The sequence below is a fragment of the Silene latifolia genome, chromosome X (assembly GCF_048544455.1).
Source record: "Silene latifolia isolate original U9 population chromosome X, ASM4854445v1, whole genome shotgun sequence".
Classification (NCBI taxonomy): Eukaryota; Viridiplantae; Streptophyta; class Magnoliopsida; order Caryophyllales; family Caryophyllaceae; genus Silene; species Silene latifolia.
This window is the reverse complement of record NC_133537.1, coordinates 208,135,032-208,144,719: the sequence shown is the minus strand read 5'-3', so window position 1 is coordinate 208,144,719 and position 9,688 is coordinate 208,135,032. Positions and strand designations below refer to the sequence as shown.

General features: G+C 39.5%; 1 non-coding gene across 1 annotated transcript; it reads right to left on the bottom strand.

Moving 5' to 3' along the window:
- Positions 1–9,018: 9,018 nt before the first annotated feature.
- On the bottom strand, positions 9,019–9,125 carry LOC141626075 (small nucleolar RNA R71). The gene has a single exon (XR_012535802.1). It is a non-coding gene; the product is annotated as a small nucleolar RNA R71 (small nucleolar RNA).
- Positions 9,126–9,688: the final 563 nt, after the last annotated feature.

The window sequence follows — 9,688 nt, the reverse complement described above, 5'->3', positions numbered from 1 at the left end:
TCATGCTTGGACCACCTCAGCACCGTCTTAATGATATGTTTTATATTTGTAACCTCGCAAGTATAAATAGTGATCATTGTAGATGTGAGGGTCGAACCCAAGGGATGATAAGTTATGCTTCTTAGAGGGTTTAGTTAATCATAGTTTAATTCTAGCCAAAAGTAAGTTCGTTGATCACTAAAGATGAATTACGACTAAGACAAGGAAAACAAAAACAAGTAAATAAGAGACAAGATTAAACTCAGGATATTAAGAGACTAGGGTGTTTGGGTTGACTAGTGTAGGGTATGGTTGACTTATGGTTACAACTAGGGTAGTCTAAGAGCAAGGTCAAGGAAGATCTCCACCCCTTGGTGTAAGACGGTCCTCTAGGCTAGGTTGGGTCAAACTCTCCCTCTAACCCTCCCTAAACATGTTATTGCCACACACAAACTTAACACAAGTCTAAGCTCTTGCCTAAACATTCAATAGACGACAAAGGAACTTAAATTCTCATTCAAACCTTCCAACAAACACTTGGTGTGAACAAAAACAAATCATTTACTCAAAGACTCCCCTTTATATCAAAACCAACAATCAAATCATAAAGAATCTACACAAGCTCACTCTCTACCCTAGTATGGCAGTACTCAAACATAATTGTAATAATAGACAAAAAAGGTGCAGATTTTAGCATGAGACTAACAAAGAAAAACATGTTTAACAAATAGGAAATTAAACAAACATAAACATGTAAACAATTGAAAAGAAATGAAACAAATATGAGAATTATACCAATTCTAATTAAAGGGGGAAACTTGGATTGATATAAGGAAGATGAGTCTCTTCAAGTCTTCAAATTACAACCCAATACCTAGATGTAAACTATAGGAAAGAGTAGATCTAACATAAACTAAACAGTAATTAGACTATAATTAAGCAAAGATTAATGCTTTGATCAAGGAAAGATTGCATAAATTAGGAGTAAATTCAGATCTAGGGTAATGTGTCAAATGAAATTAGGGAGGGCGTATTTATAGGGTAATGTGTCAGATCTAGGTTTCACACAAATTAGTTCAAAAATTACAAAGGCAAGAAAATTCAGTCGGGTGTCTGAGCCGGCTGACCTGCCGCCGGAGCTCCACCCGGCTGAGAGGGTCCATGTAACACCCCCTTCTTACCCGGTCAAGGTAATTAGGAAATGTTACCGTCTCGATTTCCCGAGGCAGTGAAATCAGAATTACAATTAAGACTTTTTAAATAAATAACAAGTTTAGTGATTGTATAAATGTAAACAAATGAATAAATGAAATACAACTCGTTACTACTATCTATGTTATCTATCAACTATCCAAGTACTCGACTCCAAGTCTGACAGTCGTCCCATCTCCCGCGTGACACCGAAACAACTTGTACTCAAGCTGCTGCCCATAAGAACGAAAATATCATATGGATCGACACAGGCCACCCCGGAAATAGGTGACAATTACACAGACACACAACACGTCAGTTTCAATAATTTAACATAAGACACGACACAATATATATACGTGTATGCAACAAGACATTGATGTGAATGAGACACTAATATCCAATCACCACGCCGGTAGCGGCACACGCCTAGACGTACCCACAACCACCGGTGCCAGGGACATGCCCACGACATCACAACTCACAAACAGGTATCGGGACACGCCGAGACGTACCGGGCCCAGAAGCCAACCGGGTCCCCTGCCAGATATCGTGTCTCAACTACACAAGTCCCATCGTACTCAAGTCCATAATGTGCACATCCCTCTTGGAGTGGGAAGCTCCAAGAGGCAACTCAAGCGGAAGACTGTCTCCCAACCGCCTTCCGTCTCCTTAAAACCAACCAAACAATCACAACAGTCATATCCTCCAATACACATGACAAATATAATAAAAGCAATGTACCACACAATATGCCAATTACCGACTCATGAAGTCGTCTCAACTAATATCATGTTATAATGCATTTCCCGTTACAGATGAATTTACGATAACATGTTATTATGGAATGACCACTAAACCACGACTCACATGACTATTCAAATATATTGAAACCGAGTAGGATTAACCAACCTTTTAGCATATCTCCATAAGCTACTCGACACGAGCAAGATCCGTCAAATAAAACCGTCTCAGAAAACCGTCACCTAAATAAAATAATTAAATATATTTAATTACTAACTAATCCAATTAAATTAAATACGTAATTAATTAATTAAATAAAAACTCGTCTTAAGCTAATAAAATCTCGTCTTAATAGCTTGCAAACCAGATGGTTAAAATCACGACTCATACCCATTATTTAAAAATTAAAACCCGACGCGTACTCCTCACTAAACACGGCTGAACCGTGACTCACTCAAACCCAAACTCCCTCCTTAACCACGACAACCACCGCCACCTACCACCACCTGCTGCTGCCACCATGGGCCACCACCACCGGCCATGGTGGTCTACGGCCAGCACCTCAAACCGCAGCAGCAACAATAACAACAAAGCACGACAATAACAAAACCAACCAACACACACGACGCCCCCCCTTTAACACCACCCTACCGCCACCAATGCAGCCACCACGTTGGTCACGACATGACCCCTCACCTGAGCCACCACCAACCGAGCTCACGAACACAAGCAACAACAACCACAAACGACCACAACAACCACCTACATGACACACACTATGGACGCGGGCCCACGGGGGCGCTTGGGAAACAAGCGTTTGCATTTGTGGAGTCGCAACCAATTTATTGTGGAAAATTGGAAACTGTTCGAATACATCGTGTCATGTCAAGACACAAAGTAGTGACATGAACACCAAGAACTCGTTACCCTTAGCGTTCTATGTCTAGAATGACTCTCGTGGATGCCAATGAACACGGATGTTCACAGAGATCTGGAGTAAGGGGTGAGGGTACGTATTAGGAAGCTCTTTTGATCGAACACCTAATCCCGCCCGCCTCGATAGCGGCCTCTACTAATGGTTAGGGAAAATTGTCCATACTCGATATATTGTCGATTTATATGCATGCAACGCAACATCCATTAGATTAATCCTAACATGTGAAGAATTAGACTAAGTCGGTGAACAAGGAATTTAACATACAATTAATTCGGGTCGAAGTGAATGTTAGATTAATTAAATGTGAATGCCAAGTAAGTAAATCATAAATAATAAATACGAATACGAAATAAAGAAATAAATTACAATTGATAAACTTGAATTTACGTCATAAACATGCCCAAAAGAGCTTTAGAAATAAAATAAAAGAATAAATGAAAATTAGAAAATTGGAAAAAATAAAGAAATTGGAAATTAATTTAAATTAGGAAAATTGGAAAATAAGGAAATTTGAAGAAAAGGAAAATTTGGAAAATAAGGAAAATATGAAGAAAAGGAAAATTTGGGAAAATAAGGAAAATATGGAAATTTGGAAAATAAGGAAAATATGAAAATTATGGAAATTATGGAAAATGTGGAAAATATGGAAATTATGGAAAATTTGGAAATTTGGAAAATATGTCGAATTATGGTGATAATAAGAATAATGGTTAATTAAAATCCTAATTAGAAACCCTACGACAAAACGAGAAGAGTTCAGAGGCAGAAACCACCTCAGAACAGGCGCAGCATCTGCTGCGTCCTCTAGAAGAGGCGCCACACTTCCTGCGTCTATTTTTGAGTTAGGTTCTTACTGTGAAAGTCAGACTCGCAGGTTTTTAATGTTCGTTGGTTAATTTACATTGATTTATTGATTGGTAACTCGAGTAGAAGTGATTAACTGATTTACATGCATTTGGGATCGTCATGAAGTGAAAGAAAACAATTTAAAACGAATTATTATAAGTTAGATATTATTTACGATGTTGGAATTAATTTATTTACAAACTAGAAGTTAATGGTGGAAACAAAAGATTACGAATTGATGAAGAAAACAGATTTAAAACATGTATCAAAGACGAAATCATGGGACTTGATATCAACGAATCGAGTCTCTAAAATCCGAGTTTGAATTTGTGACGAAAACCCACAAATATTAATTATAAGGGATTCAAGTCGAAAATTATTGAAATGGATTCATAAAAACTATATTAAAAATTATTAGGTGAAATAAGGGAAAGAACGAAAAAAGAAAAATAAAAGACGAAAGGAACAAAGACCCGGGGACGAAGAAGAAGTGCATCAACTGAAAGCAGCTCCTGGAAGAGGCGCAGCAGATGCTGCGCCCTTTCCAGAAGGCGCATCAATTGATGCGATTCTTCCCCACGTCAGATCTTTGTTACTTCCGTTAAAAGGGTTTTTAAAAAAAAGGTGATTTTAAAAGACGGTTTCGAGCATGCTTATGACATAAATTCTTAAATTAATTATAATACAGAAAATAAATACATTAAATAAAATACATTAAATAAAATTGGGATTTTACACCCTCAGACTTACATGTTAGCGTCGCGAGATTTAACTAAATCGGTTTTTAGTGGTAACTAGACTTGATCTATAATGCCAATAAGAAAGTGCCCTTGAAAAAGGACTTAAAAGCAAATTGAATTGATTAATTGATTATGGTGTAGTGGAGTTGGTCAAATTGGTCAGTCATGCAAAACGAGGCTGGTACTCGGAAGGATCCGAGCTTACGTGGTCGAAAGTTCAAGCACGTAGGCGCCAATAAGCAAGAGCGTGGTCTTAGAATGCAAAGGGAGAAGAGAAGGGTGAACACTTGCGTGAGAAATATGTGTGACCGAAGGTCTCTATTTATACTAATCACACGACGGAATTAGGAAAGGACAGAAAGATCCGGAAATAACCGACTTAGGTTAAACACGGAAACCTGGACAAAAAGAAAACCTTTAGGAAAAGGCGCAGCAGGTGTTGCGTCCCTTGGAAGAGGCGCAGCACTTGCTGCGTCCTTTGCTCAGCGGGTTTTTCCTGCGCAAGAAAGCGCGTTTGACAGTCTGTGGTATTTTAGGCATAACTTTCTCTACAAGACTCGGAATAAGGTGATTTTGGTAGCGTTGAAAAGCTAAGAAAGAGATATAGAACTTTCTGGGAAATAGGCTTGACCCAAAAAAAGTTGTTATCACCTCGTAAAACGGGCCTAAAGGTCGAGTTGTCATTTTAGCTAAATGAAATGCACATTTTGTAATGTAAACTTTTAGTTTAGCCTAATGAAGTGACATGAGACTCAAAATGAGATATAATCTCAACATTTTATGAAATCCTAACCTTAGGTAGACAACCACATTGCTTTTGACTCGGGATTTGACGGTTTTAGTAAATGAAGACGGTTTTTGACCCGGACTCCAAATGTACTCTAATTACTGCCAAAACGACCGTAATGACACCTACATGACAACCATGAGGTAGACACAAGTGTTTGAGTTACCTTTTATTAACCGATTTACGAAACGTCATAAAATCGCGACATATGCTAGACATGCGGCCCAATCATCACTGGGTGTTTGGCGGGAGCTGCAGAAATGAGGTATCTACAGAGCCCCCACTTTGATTGAGGCTTGGACAAGGCGAAAGTCAAAGTATAGCCCCCAGGTCAATCGAAAATTACAACCTGACGACTATGGCGACGCGAGGCGGTTCAAGGGGTCTGAACTAAGGACCTGTCGTCGGGAGCATTTTAGAGTCTGTCGACTATCGGGAGGATCATTTAAAGTCCATTAGACTACGTAAGGAAGCTCGCCAGCCATAAGAAGACACTATACCTGAGACTTCTTCCTCTAGACGTTTCCGGAGTTGCGTAGGAGCTAAGATTAAGCGTAGGAGCTAAGGTTAAGCATAGGAGCTAAGGGTAAGCGTAGGAGCTAAGGGTAAGCATAGAAGCTAAGGGTAAGACCTAAAAGATATATGGGAATTGTGCTAGGGTGTGGGACCCTAAAGGAAAGCATCGACGGGAAGGAGGCCAAATATAAGTTCAACTTAAAGGGGTAATCAAGGTTTGAGTGTAGGAACTATAAGGAAGCGTGATTCTAAAAAGATGATCCTAAAGGAATATGATCCTAAAGGGTATAAGGATATGAAATATAGGGAGTTTGGGAACCTATAGAGCTACGTGTATGAACATGGGTATATGAACCTAAAAGGACGGCTGGTATGAGAACTTAAAGGCTTGTGAACCTAAGAGGAAACCATTTTGGGATCTAAGAATCTAGGGGGTAAGAATTCTACTTTGGGTTTACGAACCTAAGGAAGGAGGCTCTGGTTTGGGAACTTCTGGAGAACGACACCTTTGCCGAAATCTGTGAGGAAACAAAAATGTCAAGGGTAGCAGGACGTCGATAGAAACTGCTGGGGAAGCTGCTTGGGTCGTCTTCAAACAAACTTTGATAAGTCTTTGGGTTGATGTTGATCTCCACGTATTGAGAGGGATGATTGTCTGTCCGTATACTCTCGTTGAGGGGAACGTAATCGGGAACTAATCTTCATATCTCGAGAGGGGCGATTGGCTGTCCGTGTACTCTCGCTGGGGGAACAGAATAGAGGTGTGTCGAAACACCTGTCAAAGAATATTCGCTCGTTGTGGCAAGCGAGGTTGATGTGACCATAATTAGCGCATATTTAGCCCCCGAATTAGCCTTGTTCCCATGCTTTTTAGTGCATAATTGGGTCATTTCTTATCTTTAGTTCTTTGTTTTGCATATTCTTTGAGATTTTGATCCCTTGGTAGGAAAGGAGTAAGAATCTTGCATTTTCATGGCAAAACGAGACTAAATTGATCGAATCCAATGACCAAGCATCAAGGAGAGACAAGATTAGAAGGCCTTTGTACATAATATAGTAGATGAGCAATGTTGAGAAAGGATCCTTGAGTCCCCAAGGAAATCCCCAAAGAATTTATGAAGAAAAGGGAAGAAAAGAAGAAGAAATCTTGCTGAAGAACAATCCGTGCGGATTGACTACAATCCGGCCGTCCTCCACCTGCACAATCCGTGCGGTTTCATCACAAGACACTCGGGTTAGCCCTGCCCCAATCCGCCCGGATTCCTCCAAAGCCGCTCGTGTTCCATCGCCAGAATCCGCCCGTCCCGACACTAATCCGCTCGGATTCCGCTACAGCGCAATTTCGTCTTCTCCAAGCTACAAAGAAAGAAGCCCTTCCTTCGAAAAATACCGGCTCCTCCCGGCTCAATCTAAAAAGTGTAATTACTAGTTTAGCCCTTAGTTTACCCTAATGCATCCCCCTAATCTCCACTATAAATACCCCATTAGTCTAATTAGAAGAGCAGGTTCTTCTTATCAATTCTTAGAGTAGTTAATACCAATCAAATCTCTCTTTAATTTTGTAATCAACAATTAATCAAGTTGTAATACAAGTTTCATTTCCTTAATCTCTCTTTTGTTCATCCTTTGTTTTGGGTAATTGAAGATTATTTGGGTTATTATTGGGAGATTGACAACCTCTCAATCAAGCATCAAGTACTTCTTTTATCTTTGCTTTATTATTGGAATCATTAGTAGGTATAATTCTCTTAATCCCTTTTTAATTATTGTTAATTACTTTCATTTATTAATCATGTTTCATTTTGTTGGTATGATTGACAACCTTGCTAGCATGATCAACATGATAATGAGTGAGTAGTCTCTTAGCTAGAGTTAATGGGTGATTATGGGAAACCAATATGGGGAATGATTCATGCTTAAATTAATATGCTTTCATGTTTTATTTGCTTGCTTGTTTTGATCTCAACTCATCCACATGTTATATTTGATGAAATGCTAAGCCTATGAATCCTTCCATTTACCACCATCTCCTATCTTTTCAATGAGACTTGTAAGACATAACCCAACTCGAGTCTCATTAGACCATGCATGTTGTTGAGTAGGGAAGACTAAGTCGACTTGTAGGTGTTGTACAATCTAATCGATTCGGCTCCGGGACCCAAACTTTTCTAGGATTGTAAGATATAACCCAACTCAATCCATCACAACAATAATTGCTTGCTTATAATTTGAGAACATGTTTGTATGATCAATTCCCATGATTCCCCTATGACCCCATGACACCCTAGTGCTTTTTAATCAATTGTTTACAACTCTTTAATTCATCTTGCTTGTTTATTTCTATTGATATTTTAGTTTAGTGACCTTCTACATCAACCCAATTTGTGACACCCCTAAGACACCACTAGTTGCAATAGAAATCTCATTTCAATACCCGTCCCTTGGGATCCGACCTTTACTTGCCTCTTTACTAATTGTAGAGTTGTTTGTGAAGCTATAAATCGTGTTTTGATTCGGACATGACCCAACGACCACACCTTAAATTGTGAACACGAAACGGACCGATCAAAAATGGCGCCGTTGCCGGGGATGGTGTTTACTTGATTTAGATTTCCTTTTATTGTTATTAGTTGTGTCTTTCTTCGCCTTGGGGAAGTAAAACTCCTCAAGGTTTGTTCTAATTGTTTTCGAGCTGTTTGATATTTTGCATGTCTAGGAGGTCACAAGGTGATTTGTTACCTTTTGACCGTGAAATTGAAAGAACCTTAATGAACAATAGGAGATTTGCTAGGAGGAATTTGAGAGGTATTAGTGAGATTGTTCAACCAACTATTGAGTTCATCAACCCTTTCGCAATAGAAGGAGAGGAGAACCCAGTACACAATACCCCAGAAAATCAACCTACAATGCCTAAATTCTCGTCATATTCCGTACCCACCGAGGAGAACCTACCCAATGGTACTCCTACACCACAACATCTAACCGGAAATTTTATTGCCAAATCCGCCTTTATCCAATTAGTCGAAAGGAGCCAATTTGGGGGGATGCCTAGTGAAGAGCCTCATTCTCATATGGAAACCTTTTGCGACTATTGTGATGCAATCTCTCAAACCGGTGTGACTCAAGACCAAATTCGATGGGTCTTATTTCCTTTTTCTCTAATCAGCACCGCGAAACAATGGTTGAAGGGCCTTGACAAGGCCACTCTCGGAATAGATTCTTGGAAGAAGTTGGCTCTAGCTTTCTACAAAAAATTCTACCCACCGGAAAAGACTAACATGCTAAGAGCTCAAATTACGGGTTTTAAGCAAAGGGATGAAGAATCTTTGTATGAAGCTTGGGAGCGGTTCAAGGAAATTTGTCGCTCATGTCCTCACCATGGACTTAGCGAATGGTTCTTGGTACAACAATTTTGGAACGGTTTATATGAAGATTCAAGGAACATTCTCAACATGGGATCAAATGGAATGTTCACCGAAGTTGATGACAATCAAACATGGAACAAAATTGAGGAAATGGCGGTCCATAACTCACAATATAGTAGACCTCGCAAGGCTACTAGAGGAGGAAAGCATGAAGTGGACTCCGTTACTCAATTGGGTGCTCAACTTAGTGCTTATATTGACACAATCAATTTGAAGTTTGAAAAAGCTATGGCTAGACTTGAAGAAGTCTCAAAATCACCAAAGCATCATGTTAATGCTATGACGGCATCCTCATCAATCCCAAGTGGGATATGTGAGAATTGTGGAACTTTGGGACATGACCAAAGTGAATGTAGGGGAACAAATGAACAAGTGAATGCTTTCCAAGCATACAAGAGTGGTACCCCTTATTCCAACTATTACAATGAAAACACCAAGTTTCACCCAAATCTCTCATACAAAAGCCAAAATGTTCAAAACCCTCAAACAACATACACTCCACCACCCATGAGAAACCAAAATC